The sequence below is a fragment of the Abramis brama genome (assembly GCF_963993115.1).
Source record: "Abramis brama genome assembly, chromosome: 10".
In the NCBI taxonomy this organism is placed as follows: domain Eukaryota; kingdom Metazoa; phylum Chordata; class Actinopteri; order Cypriniformes; family Leuciscidae; genus Abramis; species Abramis brama.
In genome coordinates this window covers 10,677,549-10,697,469 of record NC_139972.1, presented here as the reverse complement: position 1 = coordinate 10,697,469, position 19,921 = coordinate 10,677,549, and the positions used below count along the sequence as shown (strand labels likewise).

Sequence of the window (19,921 nt, the reverse complement as noted above, 5' to 3'; positions counted from 1 at the left end):
CATGGTTCAATGACCATGGGATTACTGTGTAATTACTGTGTGATTTCATGTAATATTCTAATTTTCTGAGATTTTGATTTTGTGGTTTTCACAAGCTGTAAGCCATAATCATCAAAATTATAACAAATAAAGGCTTGAGATATCTCACTTTGCATGTAATGAGTCTATATAATATACAAGTTTCACTTTTTTAACGGAATTACTGAAATAAATAAACTTTTTGATGATATTATAATTATATGACCAGCACCTGTATGTTTTAACAGATTTTGGTTTTACCTCTCTCAAAAACATGGAGAGAGTACATTCCATTAAATAGACATATAATTCTATAACTACATAAATCTCATAAGCTTAAAGAAGTCAAGCAAATCATTTAATATCTAAAAGGAAAAATGTTGATTAATGCCTTGATTATAATCACTCATTAGATATACATTGAAGCGGCAGTGGATTCCAGAATCCACTCCCTTAGGTGCGTGCATTCAGGTTTAAGTTCCCATAAGAAAAACATGTACCGGCACACACACTTTTCTTAACTATCTAAATGGCTTTGGTTGATTTAGTGTACAAATTTGTCCACAAAATGAAACAGACGCAAAGACACACAATCTGCAAAATCTGCAGTTTGTGCTTAATAATGCACGTCATGCCTTTTGTTCTTCCAAACTACAATTACAAAATTTACATTTAAATTGCATTTTCTTGCTCAATTAGCTTTATTACTGGTCTGTCTGAACTCCCCCCTTTTCTATGATCCTGACAGATGAATCGTCTCCAGTATAAAACGCAGGATATAAGGGTTCAGTGAAAGTGGTCTGGACTCTGTGAAGGAGAGTCATTGTGTCAGAGACACTGTAGAAGGACAGAGTTCCTGCTCTGTGATCCAGATACACTCCTATTCTAGAGGAGCAGACAGCAGGGATTGAGACTCGCTTATTATCATGTACGAAATTGACATTATGTTGATACCGGGACAATCTCCATGACTTTGTGTTATGGCCAAGTTTACAGTCATTACTTTGTCCTTTACAAGAAATTCCTTTGTAACAAACTGCTACACCCCAAACGTTCCCAATGCACTCGACCTCCCAGTAACAGCGATAAAACAAACCCTCTCGACACAAGATGTTCATATATCCATCAAATCGCTCTGGGTGATCAGGATACTGCTGAGCTTCAACTGAATGTGATGCTTTTCTGTTCTCTTCTGACAGGATGAGGTTTTTGTGTGCTGTGTTTGGATCCAGTTGCAGTTGACAGAAATCTGATGAAGATGGAGAGCCAAATAAACATTCAAATAAAGTACTGCCATCAACACAAAATGCCACAATTTTAATAGTTAATGATAATAATAAATAGATACATTTTTAAATTTATTTTTCGACAGATAATATAAATAGCTAATAAACATTAACCATCATTCAGAAATGCTGTGAGAAAATCAACATGATCTCATGAAAGTGCGTATCTTTATACGCCAAAAATAATTTGCGTGTATATGATACGCACTGTAAACCCCTTGGGTAGGATTAGGGGTGTGGAGTGCGTGTGTATTACACGCCATAAAGTGCGTATGCACGGGAAAACTGCGTGTCATAGGCACGCAAAAACTATTTTTGGTGTTTAAATGGCACGAGAAATACAATTTGTGCTATAAATTCACTTTCATGAGATCTCAACTTACACTGCAAAAATTCATTTGGAGTTTTAGGTTCTGGAGACTCTGAGACATGGACATTTGACACTAAGAAACACAAATAAACTGCCTATTTATGATTAAAATCTAAAATATCATTAATTAATCTATAAATGTTATATAAACATTTGAATAAAAAACATTTTTCATTTAAAAAAATACCTTCTCGGGATATTCTGGCTGATTGCTGTTGACAGATGTCCTCCAAAACCTTAAACTTTGAGATTGAAATGTCTTTAAAAGACAGATGAGTGTGTTGAGTGAAGCTGGGAACATCTTCAAATGTGGGTAAAACACACACAGATTGACAGCTCTGAAATGAGAATATTAATTCTGACTTAATTAGTGCAGCACAACAAAACTTTCCAAACATATAAATAGGACACCACAATTGTGTTTTTTTTTTTTATAGATTCCCAACAGTTGCATCATTACCTTCAGACACTGGATCTGATCATCAGAAATCAGAAGTTTCTCAATCTCTGCTTGTCTTTTTCTGAGTTCTGTCAGCTCTTGATCCAGATGTTTGTGAAGTTCCTCTGCTCGATCTATCTCAGTCTTCTCCTGAGCTCTGATCTGCTCTTTAATCTCAGAGCGTTTCTTCTCAAGAGAGCAGATGAGCTCAGTGAAGACCTTCTCAATGTCCTCCATGGTCTCTAGCGCTGAACTCTGTCAGAGACACAAAGATCTGATCATGCAGACAGGAACAACAGCCTGTATTTATGTGACCGATTTCAATAAAATTACTCCATTATCATAAATCTCATTTTTAAATCAAAACCGTGATCATAGCCTACTGTGAGTCAAAAAACTCACTTTATAGCTGTCAGGGAACACACACACTGGACAGACCGGTAAGTTCCAAAATAATACAAAGTCTTGATTAAAAACAAAATGTGAAGAGCAACCAAGTTAAATGGCAGACAGCAGAAAGTGATGATGAGAGACTGGATGGTGAGTAGCCACCCACACACACACACTTTAAACAGTCACTGATGAGTATAGATTAACTTTCCTTAACCATCACACAGTAGAACGATCACATGGAAAATGCAGGAGAACGAGGAACTGGAGACTGGGACCAGGAACGAGGAGAGGAACAAGAAGGTAGGTATACTTCAGGTAAGGTAAGTCTAAGACGAGACTAGACAATGTGTGTGTGGTGTGTGTGGTCAACATACTAGTCACTGCCCCGAAGCGCCAATAAGCCTTTTAAATTTCAACTGCCCATGGGCCCGTCTCATTCTTCATCGAGCAAGGAGGATACGACAGAATTGTGTTTAATTTACCTCAGCTAAATAAGATATGTAATTATTCAAAAACAACCTACAACTTCCTTTTCTAATGTGACATTTATTTGTTCAGTCTTACTGAAGGGACAAAATATGTAAGCGATAATGTAGACCGAGGCGGTTGTTATAGCGAATACAACCCCGACAGGCTGATCATGACCCGATGTGAAGCGGAGCTTGAATCAGCCTGAAGGGGTTGTATTCGCTATAACAACCGCCTCAGTCTACATTATCCCGCTTATTACATGGCTACCTTCCAAATAAATAAATAATTTGACACAAAATGTTGATTTAAAAAGGAGTTTATTGATTTAAAAACGATTGTATTGCTTCCGCTAAAGAAAATAGTCCATTCCGTCTCTATAGTTAGAATCCTGTGTCCATAGCAACGCTCTGTTTTTCATGGCAACGGTGTGTTATACTTAGCAGCGGTCTGTTATCAAGAAATAACAGACCGCATTCTACATTAGAATTCAACCAAGCCATGTGATGTCAAGTCAAGTCACCTTCATTTATATAACGCTTTTAATAATATAAATTGTTTCAAAGCAGCTTTACAGTGATAATAGGAAATTACAGTAACATAGATTGTTTTGGCTTTACAGCAGCTCTAGAATAAAGTTATTGTCCAGCTAAAGGTAGTTTTGATTGATTCAATTCACTTCCGTTGCAAATATCATTAGTTATTAACTTAGGGGCCGCTAACACAACCGTTGTAACAGAAAACCCTCAACACGATCCGGCCCTCTCATCTGCACAAAACAGTGCCTGGTCGCTCGAGAACGCAAACCCTGAAATAGGTTTATGGTGCAAGCCTCCTGTCCCGCCCCTTCATAACCGCAAGCTCTACTCAGATGTAAATTTGGCGTAAATCTCAAACCAATTCAAGTCCTATACAGACTCCTACAATGATAAAGGGACAGTTCACCCAAAAATGAAAATTCTGTCAGTAATTACTCACCCCTCCGTTGGCTTCTAAGGGATCGAAACTTGCCGGCCCAGAAAAGTTATCAAAGACATTGTTAAAATAGTCCAAGTGACTACAGTGGCTCAACCACAAGTTTATCAAGCGACGAGAATACTTTTTGTGCGCAAAAAACAACAAAAATAACGACTTTTATTCAACTATTCATTTTCGTCTGTGTGGGCCTGAATGAATTCACTTAGTGTAACAGCGCAGCGTGTCTGGGTTGTACGTCACCACGTAGGCTCACTATTGGCCGACGCTGGTCATGTGTGTGATGCGTGTGAAGTACAACACAGAAGCGTTGTTTGTTCTTAGGCCTAAGTTCTTTTGTGACTGAATAAATTGAGTTAACCTGCACCTCTTGCGTTTGGTCCTCTCTCCGATCTCTGACAGAATAATCAGGCCAACTATGGACCCAGCAGAGGAAACGCCAATCCACTCTCTGCGGTCGAGATGCAAGGAGCGCCTTGCTGGGCAGACATGGAGAGGAGCTTTCTGTCACCAGACACGCAGTGGAGAGTCTGTCAGCCCATGTATCCGATTTAACAAGCCAGCTGTATCATCTTTGCCAGGATCATGCCACGCCGTCCATGCCTCGTAGCTCTGCAGAACCCAGGATTAATAACCCCCCTTGTTATGCGGGTGAACCCTCTGTCTGTCATGCTTTTCTAACCCAATGCGAGCTTGTGTTCTCTCTTCAGCCTACCACCTATGCCAAGGAGCTCTCCAGGGTTGCTTTTGTTGTGTCCTTCCTCACCGGGCGCGCACACAATTGGGGAACGGCCATCTGGGAGTCTGATTCCGAGTGCTGCCAGCAGTTCGCCTCTTTCAAGGAGATGATAAGGGTGTTTGATAGCTCTGATTTCGGACAGGAGGCTTCTCGTCAACTCGCCGCCTTGCGCCAGGGTAAGCGATCTGCTACCGACTTTGCTATTGAGTTTCAGAACTGCACGTTTTCTGGATGTATTGAACAACGAGCTCAAGGACGAGGTTTTGCTCATGAAATTTCCTCTCGGTTTGACCAGCTGGTGGAACTGGCAATTTGTCTCAACAAGCGATTTGATCTCCGTCGCCATGCTTGCGGTAGCACACCTGAAGAACGGACATATCCTTCCGCCGCACCTTCCTCATCTGAATCATGCACTGATGTAGAGCCCATGCAATTGGGGAGAATCCGGATCTCCTCCACCGAACGCCAACGCTGAATTCAGGAGGGGCTCTGCATGTACTGTGGCTGTTCCAGTCACTATGTTACGTCCTGTCCAGTAAGGAGAATACTGGCGATCGCAACTCCTATCTCCCCACCGTTCAAGACCTGTACTACATTCAAGTCCATGGTGCACTGGCGGGGCTCATCGTTCACCTGCTCTGCACTACTAGACTCTGGTTCTGAAGGGAATTTTATAGATGAGGCGTGGGCTAAAGAGCATGGCATCCCCTTTAAATAACTGTCTGATCCTTCCACCGCCTTTGCCTTAGATGGTCGTGTTCTCTCAAATATCCATCTAGTCACAGTAGATGCGAGCATCACCATCTCTTGTAATCACCCAGAGATTTTTTTATTTTTTTATTTTTTACAGAGGGGTCTATTTTGTCTTGGGAGTTTACCTTGTCATGTCCAGTGTTGGGAGTAACGCGTTACAAAAGTAATGCATTACAGGAACATATTACTTTTTGCTGTAATGCAGTAGTGTAAGGCATTACTAATCAATTTTCAGTAATATTTTACTCGGTACATGTTCGGTAACGCTTGCGTTACAACACACTTTTAGCCCAAAATGTAATTGTTCAAAAAAAAAAAAAAAAAAAAAACCGGAAGGAAAAAACAGCAAGACCGCGAGACATTAACGAATGAAAAATGCAAGTAAGTTATACCTGCTCGTGGTCAGTCGATAGCCGCGTGTGGTGTCCAAGTTTGTAAATAAAGACTAAATTACCGCTTCAGATATATTTGTATGGCGATTTATTTCATTCATCTCCCTCTTGCTGGTGTAACTTTGTATTGTGTGACATAGTCCAGTAAAGCCGTGTTTAGGGCAGGTTTAAATAAATGCGAACACAAAAAATAAAATGAATATATTATGTTCTGTGGAGAACATGTCCTTCTTCATCCGGTGGGTAGTAGCCTATTACCTTTGGTTTGCTTGGTGTCATTTACAGAATTACTAAAAAATGTTTTGCTACCTAAAAGTTAAAGATTTTTTGTGTCACGCATGCATGTATATTTCCCTCATAATAAATATAAAACGCATGTGTAGACTGATATTTTTCTAATGTCTAAACTCCTTTATTAAGGGAGTAGCCTATGGATATATAAACAGACGTTTCAATATATTGGTATTAAATGCATTTTCTGAGAATTTATATTTCATGTTTTAACTGCAAATGTCACGTCCATGACGCTGGAATTGCCCAATTTTAAAGAATTTATCCTCAACTGGTTTTGTGGTGTAGGTCTACGTATTTTATAATGTTAATTTCAAATAATACTAATAGTAGTTTAAAGATGTGGTAGCATTAGATCTGGACGGGAATGATAACTCTGGGAGTTGGAAGGGGTGTGTCGCGATTCTGCCTTCTCACACCATGACACAGGTTCGTGGATCTGAGTGTCGCGATTTCGGTTTCATCGCATATCGTTACAGCCCTAGTCATTTTAGAATGTTAAGTTCTACTTCTGTAGTTATTTTGGTGAAAGTAACTCAAAAGTAATACAGGAGTAATGTAATGCATTACAATTCTGAGACAGTAATATTGTAAGGTAAAGAATTACTTTTAAATAACAGTAACAAGTAATGTATAATGTATTACAGTTTGGAAGTAACTTGCACAACACTGGTCATGTCAAATGTCTTCTGTCCCTACTATCTCTTCTGTCCCTGTTTTTCAGGAGGAGTCCATTGATCTGCCTAATGTCCCGGAGGAGTACCACGATCTGCGAGTGGTGTTCAGTCGTTCGCGGGCCACCTCTCTTCCTCTCCATCGTCCACACGACGGTGGAATCGACCTTCTCCCGGGCACGACACCACCCCGCGGGAGGCTATATTCCCTGTCCACGCCCAAGCGCAATGCACTTGTGCATGTATCTGTCCAAGTCGTTAGCTGCCGGTACCATTGTCCAGTCTTCCTCTCCTGCTGGGCGGGTTTCTTTTAATGAAAAAGAAAGACGGTTCTCTGCGTCCCTGCATAGATTATTGGGGGCTGAACGACATCATGTTAAGAACAGGTATATCTTGCCGTTGATGTTGTCAGCCTTTGAGATCTTGCAGGGATGGATCTCCGCAATGCATACCATATAGTGTGCATCAAGGGAGACGAGTGGAAGACTGCGTTTAATACCCCTCTATGTCACTTTGAATACCGGGTTTTACCGTTCGGGCTGTTAAACACTTTCGCTCTTGTTAACGACGTATTAAGGGACATGCTTAATGTCTTCATCTTCATGTATCTAGACGATATACTGATATTCTCGTCCTCGCTTCCGGAGCACGTCCAACATGTTTGGTGCATGTTACAGCGGCTGTTAGAGAATCGCCTCTTTGTCAAGGCCGAGAAATGTGAATTTATATCTGAATCTGGCACGTTTCTCTCGGTTCAGTCGTGTCCGCAAATGGTATTAGCATGGATCCTGCTAAGGTGCAGACCATCACCGATTGGCCCATTCCCGATTCTCGTACGGTCCTTCAACGTTTTTTTGGGTTTGCTAATTTCTATCGACGTTTTATCCGTAATTTCAGGCAGATAGCAGCCCCATTAACTGCCTTTACCTCTGTCAAGTCTAGTTTTTCCTGGTCAGACTCTGCCCAGCATTCCTTTGAACATATGAAGCGTTTGTTCTCCTCCGCACCCATTCTGGTCACCCCTGATCCCCAGAGACGTTTCATAGTAGAGGTTGATGCTTCAGATGTAGGTCTGGGAGTGATTTTGTCAGAGCGCTTGCCCATTGATGATAAGACCCATCCATGCGTGTTTTTCTCTCACCGGCTCTCATCTACGGAGCATAATTATGATGTGGCCGATCGCAAACTTTTGGCCATTCGTCTGCCTCTGGGGCAGTGGTTTCATTGGCTCGAGGGGGCAGCCTTCCCGTTTATCGTTTGGGCCGACCACAGAAACCTTGAGAATTGACCACAGAACCTTAAATTCCGTTAACCTGCACCTCTCTTCCGTTGGGTACTCTCTCCGATCTCTGACAAGATTGTCCCAACAAAAACGGAATGGCTACGTCTTTCAGGAGAAGCTTTTGTGCGTACAGCCTGCATTGTACTCTGTTTGTGCAGCACACAGACAAACCTTGAGGTTATAATGTTCAGGAATAGTTTAAAATAAATTAACCTCTCTAAGTTCGTCAACCTTTTTCGGGGTGGATAAAACAGCAACAACACTCTTCATCTTCTCTAGTGCAGCTTATCCAGACCTGGCCAACTTTTTTGCATATTCTGTGGGCGGGGATTATTTAAACGAGGAACATTATGACTTCATAAGATCCAGAAAAAAGGGTTGTAGTTCAAACGTTGTAGTTCTTGAAAAGTGGATTCTGATAAATAAAATATCTCCCTTTGGAGTGGAATTTGAGCTTTGTAACCTTGCAGATCTTTCATCACACACTAACTAAAGTTGAAAAAGTGAAAAGGCATATTATTACAGACTATATGACACTTTAAGATTATCCGCAGGATTCTGTAATAATAAGTCACTTTTATAAGATCTGTAAACATCATTGTCATCTTCTGATACTCACTTTAAAAGACTTCACAGCTTCTCTGAGTTCCTGCTGACCTCTCTCTCGCTCCTGGATCAGCTTCTGACACGACACCTTTATCTCCTTTAACTCTTTCTGAGGATGTTAACATAAAATAAGTAAGTAGGTTAGTATCTCAGTAATTTAAAAAAGGTAATTTAAATAAATAACAAGAAAAAAGACAACTACCTGAAATTATAAGCATTACCTTTTTACTAGTCCATTCTGAATCCACAGACACCACACTGTGTCCTTTATGATTATCAGTACACAAACAACAAATACACTGATGATCATCCTGACAGTAAATCTCCAGAAGTTTCCCATGACTGAGACAGATGTTCTCCTGAATGTTTCTGGAAGCTTCGACTAGTTTGTGCTTCATAAACGCAGGAGATTGATAGTGAAGCTGCAGGTGAGTTTGACAGAAGGAGGCCAAGCACTGCAGACAGGACTTTACAGCTCTGTTCTTCTCTGTAGTGCAAACATCACACTCCACAGCAGCCGTTTGTAGGGACGTCTTCTGCAGCGTCTCCATCATCTCAGCTATCAGAGTGTTCTTCTTCAGTAGAGGTCTCTGACTGAAGCTCTCTCTGCATTGGGGACAGCGGTACGGCGGCCCCTGCTCCTTCTGGCCCCAGCAGTCAGTAATACAGCTCATACAGTAACTGTGTCCACAGGGAATCGTCACCGGCTCCTTCAGAGGATCCAAACAGACTGGACAGCTGAACTGATCCACATACGGACTCGCTGCAGATTCAGACATTTCTGTGCAGTGTTCAAAGATGAACAGATTCTCTGCTTCTGTAATAAGGGCTGTTTTGCCAAGAAAATCAACGTTATTTGTCAAATGCTTGAGTGAAAGAATGGATACTGTCAAGATTTTACTAAGTATCTAACCAAAAAAAATAGTTTGAGAGAAGCTTAATCACAATGTTTTTTTTGTTGTTGTTTTTAACCTAGGGAATAAATTATATTCTCTGCTGATCAACTGCAGGCTGTAAATGCTGTTGTATATGCTGTCAATAGAACTTAACTTGTATTTAGCCCAGAATAGTATTTTTAGTCATGATCACCACATAAATAGGTTGTAGTTTTAAACAATCACTGAAATTGTAAAGAGTAAAAATTATAGTTTTGTAGCATACTTCAGTATGTAATCGAGTATTTCGTTTCAATGGTAAATGAGTTTTTATTAGACAACAAAATCCCAAAATAATTGTTTAACAATGAAGTACAAAGAAAAGTTACAGGAGTATAAACTTTGTACACACAAATACATTATTGCACACTATTTCTTTTAAAAAGCAGACAACTTGATAAAGCCATGATCTTTGGATCCTATTAAGTCCTTACCTTGACAGAAAACCAACTCAAATATTATTTGCTTTACAGCTTTGCCCCAACGAACAGCGGCGAAGATCTATTATAGAGGTTGAATCACTTGTGTAGAGGCGAAATAAGTTTCATTTCTCTTGAATTCAAATACCTCCTGGTTTTCAGCACGTAAAAAAAAAAAAAAAAATGGGCGTGTGTTCTGTGTGCAAAACAAAACAAAAAAGACCTGTTAAACTTGTCACAGCTGAAGGATCCAAGCATTCTGTGTATGTGTTACTTTTTAGAGACCAACCATCTATGTGGTTTTATTTTTGTAGTTAAAAAAAAAAATGATTTCATTTTATAATCATTAGTCATTTATGTAGTTGTCATGTGATCTATCATTTAATTATATATTATTACTATTTGTATAATATTAAAATATTTACATATTGTAGTCACTTATTCATAATTTTATTGTTATTCATTTATGTTATTATTTTTTATTCATTTTTATATTAGCCTACTTATTATTTCCTTTCTATTGTTGGTCCTTTCAGTGGTTTGAAAGGGATGTTTGTCTTCATGAGTAAGATAAATGAGAATGTGCGCATTTCAAGGTTTTTAACATCACAGGTTGTAAAGCAGTAATTTTCTATTGATTGTGCTTTGGTATAATAACAGTTGTTGGATTTGTACTGGTCAGACGAAGTCTAAGCATTAAAACATATGCAACTAAGATAATTCAATAAACACTCTTTTTATTTTATTTTTGCTTTGTCTCCTGCTTCTGCTCTTCCTTGTCTGTCTCAGTCAAACTCTCAGGCTGATAGAAGGCTGTTAATAGAGTTTTGCATACCAGAACAGACTTGCTGTTAACAGGTTTTACTGGTTTTGGACACCACACAAAATTCCTGGTTTTCAGTGTGATAGAGTGAGTGAGAGAGAGAGAGAGAGAGAGAGAGAGAGAGAGAGAGGCATTGTGTGAAGCCGTGACTTTGCAGTTTTGTTGCTCTACTCTCTATACTTTGCTTAAAATCATACCGTATCTCTCGACACCAATAATCAGTTGAATAGTTTGTAATAAAATACAGAAAATGTTTCTTTGTTTGAACTGCTTCTAACACACTTCCAGAAATCTGTGCGTAAAATGATTAAATCATTGATGAATTCATATTTGTTGTACAGTGTCATTGGCATCAAACCTTTCAGAAATAATTTTTGTTTTAACAAGTGAAGCTTCTTTGATATAAGAACAGCAGGTTTTCATTCAGATGCTTTGGAGAAAATAATAATCACACATAATCTCAGATAGATCATGAATTCTGGAGACAAAATATTTCCTAAAACAGACAGATTTTCATCAAAAGATCACTAGATGACTTTTCTATTTATCAAAATTACAACATTAATTACATACTAAAATGAGGAAAACTGGATTTTTCCCGTTTAGAAAGTATAATGCATTGAAACACAGCAAACAACCAATTTCAGAATCTGCAAATATTATAATGCATTCTAACTTTAGTTACAATCGTTTTTGAAAAGATATGATGCTAACGTACATTATGGATACCTTCATAACGCATTATACATCAGGGCTTTAAGTAAAATGTTCCGTTTTTTTATCAAATACAGTCATGTAGATTTTAATGTATAATTTTATTACATTTTTTTATTTTAAATTCTGCTCTTCTATGATCCTGACAGAAGAACCTTCTCCAGAATAAAAAGCAGGGTAAAAGGGTTCAGTGAAAGTGGTCTGGACTCTGTGAAGGAGAGTCATTGTGTCAGAGACGCTGTAGAAGGACAGAGTTCCTGCTCTGTGATCCAGATACACTCCTAGAGGAGGAGACAGCAGGGATTGGGACTTGGGCTTTAGCATGTATGAAACTGAAATTATGCTGATAATTTTCCAATCCCCATGATTTTATGTTGCCACCAAGTCTACAATCTTCACTTTTTCCTTTACGTCCAATTCCTTTATAACAAACTGCTACAGACCAGTCGTCCCCACTGCACTCGACCTCCCAGTAACAGCGACTGTACAAACCCTCTCGACACAAGATATAAATATACCAATCAAATCTCTCTGGGTGATCAGGATACTGTTGCTCTTCAACTGAATGTGATACTTTTCTGTTCTGTTCTGACAAAATTAGTTTTTTGTATGCAGTGTTTGGATCCAGTTGCAGTTGACAGAAATCTGAGGAGGAGGAATGAACACAAACATGGAGTTATGAACAGTATTATTATTATTATAACCTTAATATGTCACTTTTTTTTACTAATATCTATCAATGTAGAAAAGAAAAAAAGAAAAAAAGCTCAACTTACATCGCCAAAATGTATTTGGAATCTTTGGTTCTGGAGTCTGTGCAACATGAACATTTGACACTGAAAACATGAGAAGAAACTCAACTGTAAACTCAATATGAGGTGTAATATAGTATGAATGAAACATTTTATTACCATAGGAAAAAAAATCATTCAGACCTTCTCGGGATATTCTGGCTGTCTGCTGATGATAGACGTCCTCCAAAACCTCCTTAAACGCTGAGATTGAAATGTCTTTAAAAGACAGGTGAGTGTGTTGAGTGAAGCTGGGAATGTCTTCAAATGTGGGTAAAACACACACAGACTGACAGCTCTGAAATGAGACAAATAATAATTCAAACATGATTTGTAAAGCAGAACTGATCTTTTTCAAATACCAAACAAGCCCCACAATAATGTTTAGATTCTCAAAATGTTGGCAACAGCACAAATGACTGTTTCCACTAAATTAAAGAAATACTTAAAGCACAGAACAATGAATAGTGAGCGTCCTACAGTATATCAATTACACACATGATCATTAATTACCTTCAGACACTGGATCTGATCATCAGAAATCAGAAGTTTGTCAATCTCTGCTTGTGTTTTTCTGAGTTCTGTCAGCTCTTGATCCAGATGTTTGTGAAGTTCGATCTATCTCAGTCTTCTCCTGAGCTCTGAGCAGATGAGCTCAGTGAAGACCTTCTCAATGTCCTCCATGGTCTCTAGCGCTGAACTCTGTCAGAGACACAAAGATCTGATCATGAAGAACATTGTTGTGACTCAAAACAATGCAGAAAGTAAATTAGTGGCAGTCAAGCTCCAAAATTGACAGACTGACAGAAGTCTCAATAAGAACACTCTGAATTGTATCAAGATTCTTATAACAGTTTTTAAATGAATTTTTGGAGCTCAAAACTGATACAAAAACACTGTCTACTTTTATTGAATTTAAAATATCTACTTTTTGCATGTCAAAAAAACTAAAGAACACATAAAGAAACATACTTTAAGAAGCTTCACAGCTTCACTGAGTTCCTGCTGACCTCTCTCTCGCTCCTGGATCAGCTTCTGACACGACACCTTTATCTCCTTTAACTCTTTCTGAAGATGTTCACATAAAAAGGCAAAAATAGACATAATATGGTAAAGGTTTTTAACAAGGTTAATCAAAATTACAGACTATAAATACAGTATATGCAATATAATAATTATAATAAAATAGTTTATGCATGTTTTTAATTATTTTTGATATTACCTTTTTACTAGTCCATTCAGAATCCACAGACACCACACTGTGTCCTTTATGATTATCAGTACACAAACAACAAATACACTGACGATCATCCTGACAGTAAATCTCCAGAAGTTTCCCGTGACTGACACAGAAGTTCTCCTGAATGTGTCTGGAAGCTTCGACTAGTTTGTGCTTCATAAACGCAGGAGATTGATAGTGAAGCTGCAGGTGAGTTTGACAGAAGGAAGCCAAGCACTGCAGACAGGACTTTACAGCTCTGTTCTTCTCTGTAGTGCAAACATCACACTCCACAGCAGCCGTTTGTAGGGACGTCTTCTGCAGCGTCTCCATCATCTCAGCTATCAGAGTGTTCTTCTTCAGTAGAGGTCTCTGACTGAAGCTCTCTCTGCATTGGGGACAGCGGTACGGCGGCCCCTGCTCCTTCTGGCCCCAGCAGTCAGTAATACAGCTCATACAGTAACTGTGTCCACAGGGAATCGTCACCGGCTCCTTCAGAGGATCCAAACAGACTGGACAGCTGAACTGATCCACACACTGACTCGCTGCAGATTCAGACATTTCTGAAGGAGTAACCTACATAAATACACATGTAAATCATTAATGAAAGAGCATGTATAAAACTATACAAAATACTTAGTTTTGTATATTAATATGAAAGAATCGTAAACTCTTCACCCGTAACCAGAAGAATAAACATAAATCATCATGGAGCTATTATCAAACTCATACAGTAATAATTGAATGTTCTTTTTTTATGCAAGCAAGAAGACATAAAAAAAAATAGTTAACGACTCTTTGACGTTCTTACCTGATTTGACAGAATAACAAATATTCCCTACTTTACAGCTTTGTAGAACCTGCATGTACAGCACTTTGGTTCAGCTTCGGTTGTGTTTTAACAGTGCTATATCTTATAACATACATCGACTTGATGCAACCTGGACACATCATCAGTGATGTTACCTGGGGTCATGGAGTGTTTCGGGTCTTTCGAGCATTATACACTCTCACCCAGGCGACCCAGCCGGGGTTGATCAGGCCCCAGCTTGTGTCCAGTTAGCCCTCACCCTACCCCACCCATGGTTCTCCTCTCCTTATCCACAGCCACCTTGAGGCAACTTCTGCTGCCTCCGTGACCTCCTTGATGGCCCTTCGCTTACTGGCCCCTATGATGCCCAAGATGTTATAGGCCCTGCAGAGAGACTGGCCAGCAAACCCTCTGCATCCTACCTCAATGGGCTCACACCGCGCTCGCCACCCATTGTTTCGGCACTCCTCCACTAGCTCAGCATATTTTGCCCTCTTCCTCTCATTGGCCTCCTCGATACGGTCCTCCCAGGGCACGGTGAGTTCTAGGAGAACAATCTGCTTGGAGGTCTCTGAGATAAGTAACATGTCAGGCCGCAATGTTGTGGTGGCGACAATTTCTGGGAATTTCAGTTGCTTCCCCAGGTCAACTTTAAACTCCCAGTCTCGTGCTGTTGCTAGCAGGCCAGATGAGGCGGCCCTGTCAGCTAGTGGTGGCTTCTCTCCAGCCCGGACAAAAGCAATGGTGTTCTTCACTGGGCGAAGGCGCTTGCAGTGGCCAATTCCGCAGCTGATGGTGTTCGCTATGACCTTCAGGACTTTGTCATGGCGCCACCGGTAGCGGCCCTCGCCCAGGGCCTTCGAGCAGCAGCTGAGGATGTGCTCCAGGGTCCCCCTCTTCAGACAGAGGTGGCAGACTGGTGACTCCGCTAATCCCCAGCTGAACAGGTTGGATGGGCTTGGTAGTACATCATAGACCGCCTGGATCAGGAACCGTATTCGCTGAGGGTCTGCTTTCCACAGCTCTGCTCATGAGACTCTGCGGTCCACTGCATGCTCCCATTTTGTCCAGGCTCCCTGCTGCCGCATTCCAACCATCCTGCTGGCCCGCTCCTCCTCTACTTCTGCCCGCACCTCTTGCTGCACCAGTGATCTCCTGTTCTTCCCCTGTGCCTTATTGTAGCGAGATGTGCCGCTACCCAGGCCAGCTCTTCCATGAGTCACTCCTCCCACCAGTGCCCTGTGCCGTAGCCGCAACTCAGCCACATCCACCGCCTCTGCTGCCCTCCACTTCCGCCCTGTCCTCACCTCAATCCCAGCCTGGAAGACCTTCGGGTCCTGTGACTCTCTGTATTGCAGCACCTCCCTGGCATGACCCACCTTGAACTCCTCATTCAGGCTGCTGATAGGGAGCTTCAGCTTGTTGCTCTGGCCATACAAGGCGATGCTACTCAGGCTTCGAGGTAGACCCAGCCACTTCCGTAGAAACCTGCTGACTCTCCTCTCAAAGCCCTCGATGGTGGAGATTGGAACCTCATAAATCAGGAGGGGCCAGAGAATCCGTGGGAGGATGCCGTGCTGGTAAATCCAAGCCTTGAACTTGCCGGGTAGGCCTGACTTGTCCACTCTGGCTAGCCAGTCTTCCAGTTCAAGGTTGGTTGCCCGGATGGCTGCCGTGTCTTTCAGGCTGCAGTCAAACACCTTTCCCAAGCTCTTCACTGGTTTCTCGGTGATTGATGGTATTTGGGTCGTGCCAAGTGTGAAGCGGAACTTGTTGGTTACCTTTCCTTTCTTCAACACCAAAGATCTAGACTTTGCTGGCTTGAAGCACATGCGAGCCCAGGTGGTCATCTCCTCAAAGCCCTTCAGGATCCACCTGCCCCCTGGGACATGTGGTGTTGTCACTGTCAGATCATCCATGAAAGCCCTAATGGGTGGCTGGCGGATGCCGGATTTGGTGAGGGGACCTCTGCACTGGACCTCTGTAGACTTCACCAGCATATTCATGGCAAGTGCAGATATTATTACTGAAATTGTACATCCTGTGATGATACCCTTTTCAAGCCTGTGCCAGTCTGATGTTGTAGACCCCGCTGAGACTCTTAGACTGAAACTGTCATAGTAGTCCAGAATGAGGTCTCTAAACTTGTCTGGGATGTGGTGACGTAGCAGGGCCTCCTCGACCAGTTTATGGGGCATGGACCCATAGGCGTTTGTGAGGTCCAACCACAGCACCACCAGGTCCCCCTTGTTCTCCCGGGCCTCCCTGATCAGCTGTGTGACCACGCCTGTGTGCTCCAGACACCCCGGCACCTTCGGGATCCCTCCTTTCTGGACTGAGGTATCAATGTACGAATTCCTTAGGAGGTAGTCGGTCAGCCGCCTAGCTACAATGCTGAAGAATATCTTCCCCTCAACACTGAGCAGCGAGATGTTTCTGAACTGATCGATTGCCTTTGACTCTTCCTCCTTTGGAATCCATACCCCTTCTGCAAACCGCCACTGTTGAGCGACCTTTCCCCTCCTCCATATCACCTTCAGGATCTTCCAGAGCCTGTGGAGTAGCTTCGGGCAGTTCTTATAAACCCTTTAAGGTACCCCACTAGGTCCTGGGGCTGAGCTTGCTCTGGCCTTTTTAATCACCTCCTGGATCTCCTTCCAGCTAGGCTCCTTCCCGTCGAAGTCCAGAGTTGGTACAGGTGGTTCAATCAGGTGCTGGCAGTGGCCCAGATCTTGCTCCCTGTGTCTGTCACAGAAGGTGTCTCTGAGGTGGTGGTCGATCTCAGCTTTGGAGCAGGTGAGCTGGCCACTCCGTTTCTTCCCAAGTAGCTGCTTTGTGAACCCAAAGGGATTCTCTATAAAGGCAGCCCGCTTCCTGGCCCTCTCTTTCCTCCTTCTCCTGTGCCACTCCGCTCTCCTCAGGGTCATAAGCTTCTTGCGGAGGATGACGCGCAGCTCTGCAAGAGGACCTCTCTCCTCCTCCTTTGCCTCCTTGAACCTCCTCCTCAGGCTCTTCAGCTCTTACCTAAGCTGGTGGATCTTATTCGCCCTGTTGTTCATGATGTAGGGGAGGTTCACTGCTTTCTTCTCCTCCAGCCCAAATCTCTCAGCTGCTAAGCTGGTGATGATGGTGGTCATTGTCTGGAGGCGGCGATCAGCGTCACCCTTAACTATTGCTTCCAATATGGTGTTGGCGTCTTCATCAAACTGGAGCCACTCCTTCTCCTTGTTCGCTTGGGGCCATTTTACCCGACGATGTTCTGATGTTCTGCATGGGTTCGGGACTTGTTTCACTCGGAGGTTCAGGGCGCTGTGGTTTGGCTCCGGGCCTAGCTCCTCCTGCGTCTCACCAGGGGTGTTCCCTGAGCGCTGTGTTTTCTTTATATAAATAAAGAAAAAGAAAAGAAAAGAAAGAAAGCTTTAACCAAACTGGAAGAGTGTTAATCCTCAAGTAGAGGCTTGTGTAGCAGGGAAATAGGTTTCGTTTCTCTCAAACCCACAATCTTCCTGGTTTTCAGTAGCAGGGAAATAGGTTTAATTTCTCTCTAATCCACAAACTTGTTTATGCAAAGCCATGGCTTTGCAGTTTTAATGCTCTACTCTTTGAACTTTGCTTAACATCATACATATCTCTCGACACCAATAATCAGACTAGTTGATAACTTACAGAAAATGTGTTTCTTTGTTTTAACTGCTTCCAGCAATCTGTGTGTAAAATGATTAAATTATTTCATGTTTCTTGTACGTCAATGGCATCAAACCTTTCAGAAATCATTTGTTTTAACAAGTGATGATTCTTTTTTATAAGAACAGCAGGTTTTCATTCAGATGCTGTGGAGAAAAATAATAATCACACTAGGGATGTGAATTTCTGTACAGAATTTCAATAACAGAAAGGGAGGCCAATTTCATCTTAAGCAATTTGTCATCAAACAAACTGTTTATTAATTGAGCAAGTAACATGTTCTTGTCGTTTTTTTTTGTAGTTAGTCCTATGGTAGGCTAATTGAAAATAAATAAATAAATAAACAGGACAATAAGTCCATTTCTGCATCGCCAAACCAGATGCTCGTTAGATAAAAAAATAAAATAAATGCGGTTGGATACATGTCATAATGATTTTACTAGAACCTGACTTGTTACCGGCAATAGCCACGTTTTAAACAAAGTAGTTTTCAATCAATGTTACTATTCATCGCATAACGCTTAGGCATATGTGACATGTCATACTCAAAAAAATTAGCATGTCAACATTTTCTGGGAGGAGACGCGAGCGCAACCTACACGAGGTCATGACAATGCTCTTCTTCTTTTGTTTGTTTACACTATGTACACAAAAGAGGTAGCCTAGGGGGTTTCATTCATGTTAGCAACACATTGTGTCCCCGACAGGAAAATACCCTGCTGCGCGATCTGTGACAGTAGGCGCGGCGTCAATTATGTAGAACACATTGGAATTGCGCAAAAATATAACGATATTGGAAAAAGCTATTTTATGATTGAATATCGCATGCAGTTCGACTATTCGAAGATCGCAACTCATCCCTAAATCACACACAATCTCACATAGATCATGAATTCTGGAGACAAAATAGTTCCTAAAACTGCCACATTTTCATCAAAAGATCACTAGAATGCTATTAACACAAAACACACTATTTCATTTAATTTTCTCTTTTTCTGATCAAAATTGCATCATTAATTACACACCAAACTGAAGAAAGCAGAAATCTAAAGATAAATCTGAAACAAACATTTCTACAATGTACTGGCAGAAGGTCTTTGTTAAAAACTGTGCCTCTTTGAAAAGGTTTCAAACAGTATTTACTGACATCCACTCTGAGAGTGTTATATTCATATTTTACACTGCCCCGCCAAAAAAAGTTGCTATTTGGATTTATATTGGCAAATGCTTAAGAGTCTAATTCATTATTGCAGTGATTATTATGTTTCTAGCATGTTTTATGTTTGGCAACAGTTCTTCTAATTCTCATTAAAAGAGTGAGTAGCTTTTCATTTCTTAAACAACCATGAAGACACATCAGGATGATTGAAAGTCTTTGGGTTGTGCTGGAGGAGACTTTACAGAGTGCTAGACTCTTGCATTATCAAAACAAGATCTTGACCAAAAATGTCGAATCGACCATCTTGTTGAAAGATCTTGTATTGTCAATGCAAGAGTCAAGCACTCTGTTAAGTCTATATGCACGTAAACAAAATGGGTGTGTGTTGATAATGAGAAAAATAAATAAAATGTTTATCTTCCCCTGATCGACTGGTGAACATTATTTAACTGTAATTATTAAACTTATACATTTATTTATATATATATATATAAAAAATGTGTTCTAGACTTTTAAAAAAAGCCCACAATTGAAGATCATGAAGTAGTTTATCTCGTTCTGGGATAATGACCCTCTAAACTCTTGGGTTAAACTGATCACAGCTGACATTTGATTTCTGGTGAATATGTCAAATATGTCTGATATCATTTTTGAATTAAATATTTCATGAAGTAAATATA

General features: G+C 40.9%; 1 pseudogene across 1 annotated transcript; it reads right to left on the bottom strand.

Annotated features, from left to right (window-relative positions):
• Positions 1–722: 722 nt before the first annotated feature.
• LOC311091235 lies at positions 723–14,993 on the bottom strand (annotated as a pseudogene). The gene is made up of 13 exons (XR_014609625.1): positions 14,821–14,993; positions 13,591–14,163; positions 13,341–13,436; positions 12,882–13,070; positions 12,513–12,666; positions 12,354–12,413; positions 11,694–12,222; positions 8,908–9,515; positions 8,700–8,795; positions 2,135–2,368; positions 1,862–2,012; positions 1,688–1,747; positions 723–1,267 (listed from the first exon to the last, which is right to left on the bottom strand). The product of XR_014609625.1 is annotated as an uncharacterized misc_RNA (transcript).
• Between the last annotated feature and the right edge of the window lie 4,928 nt (positions 14,994–19,921).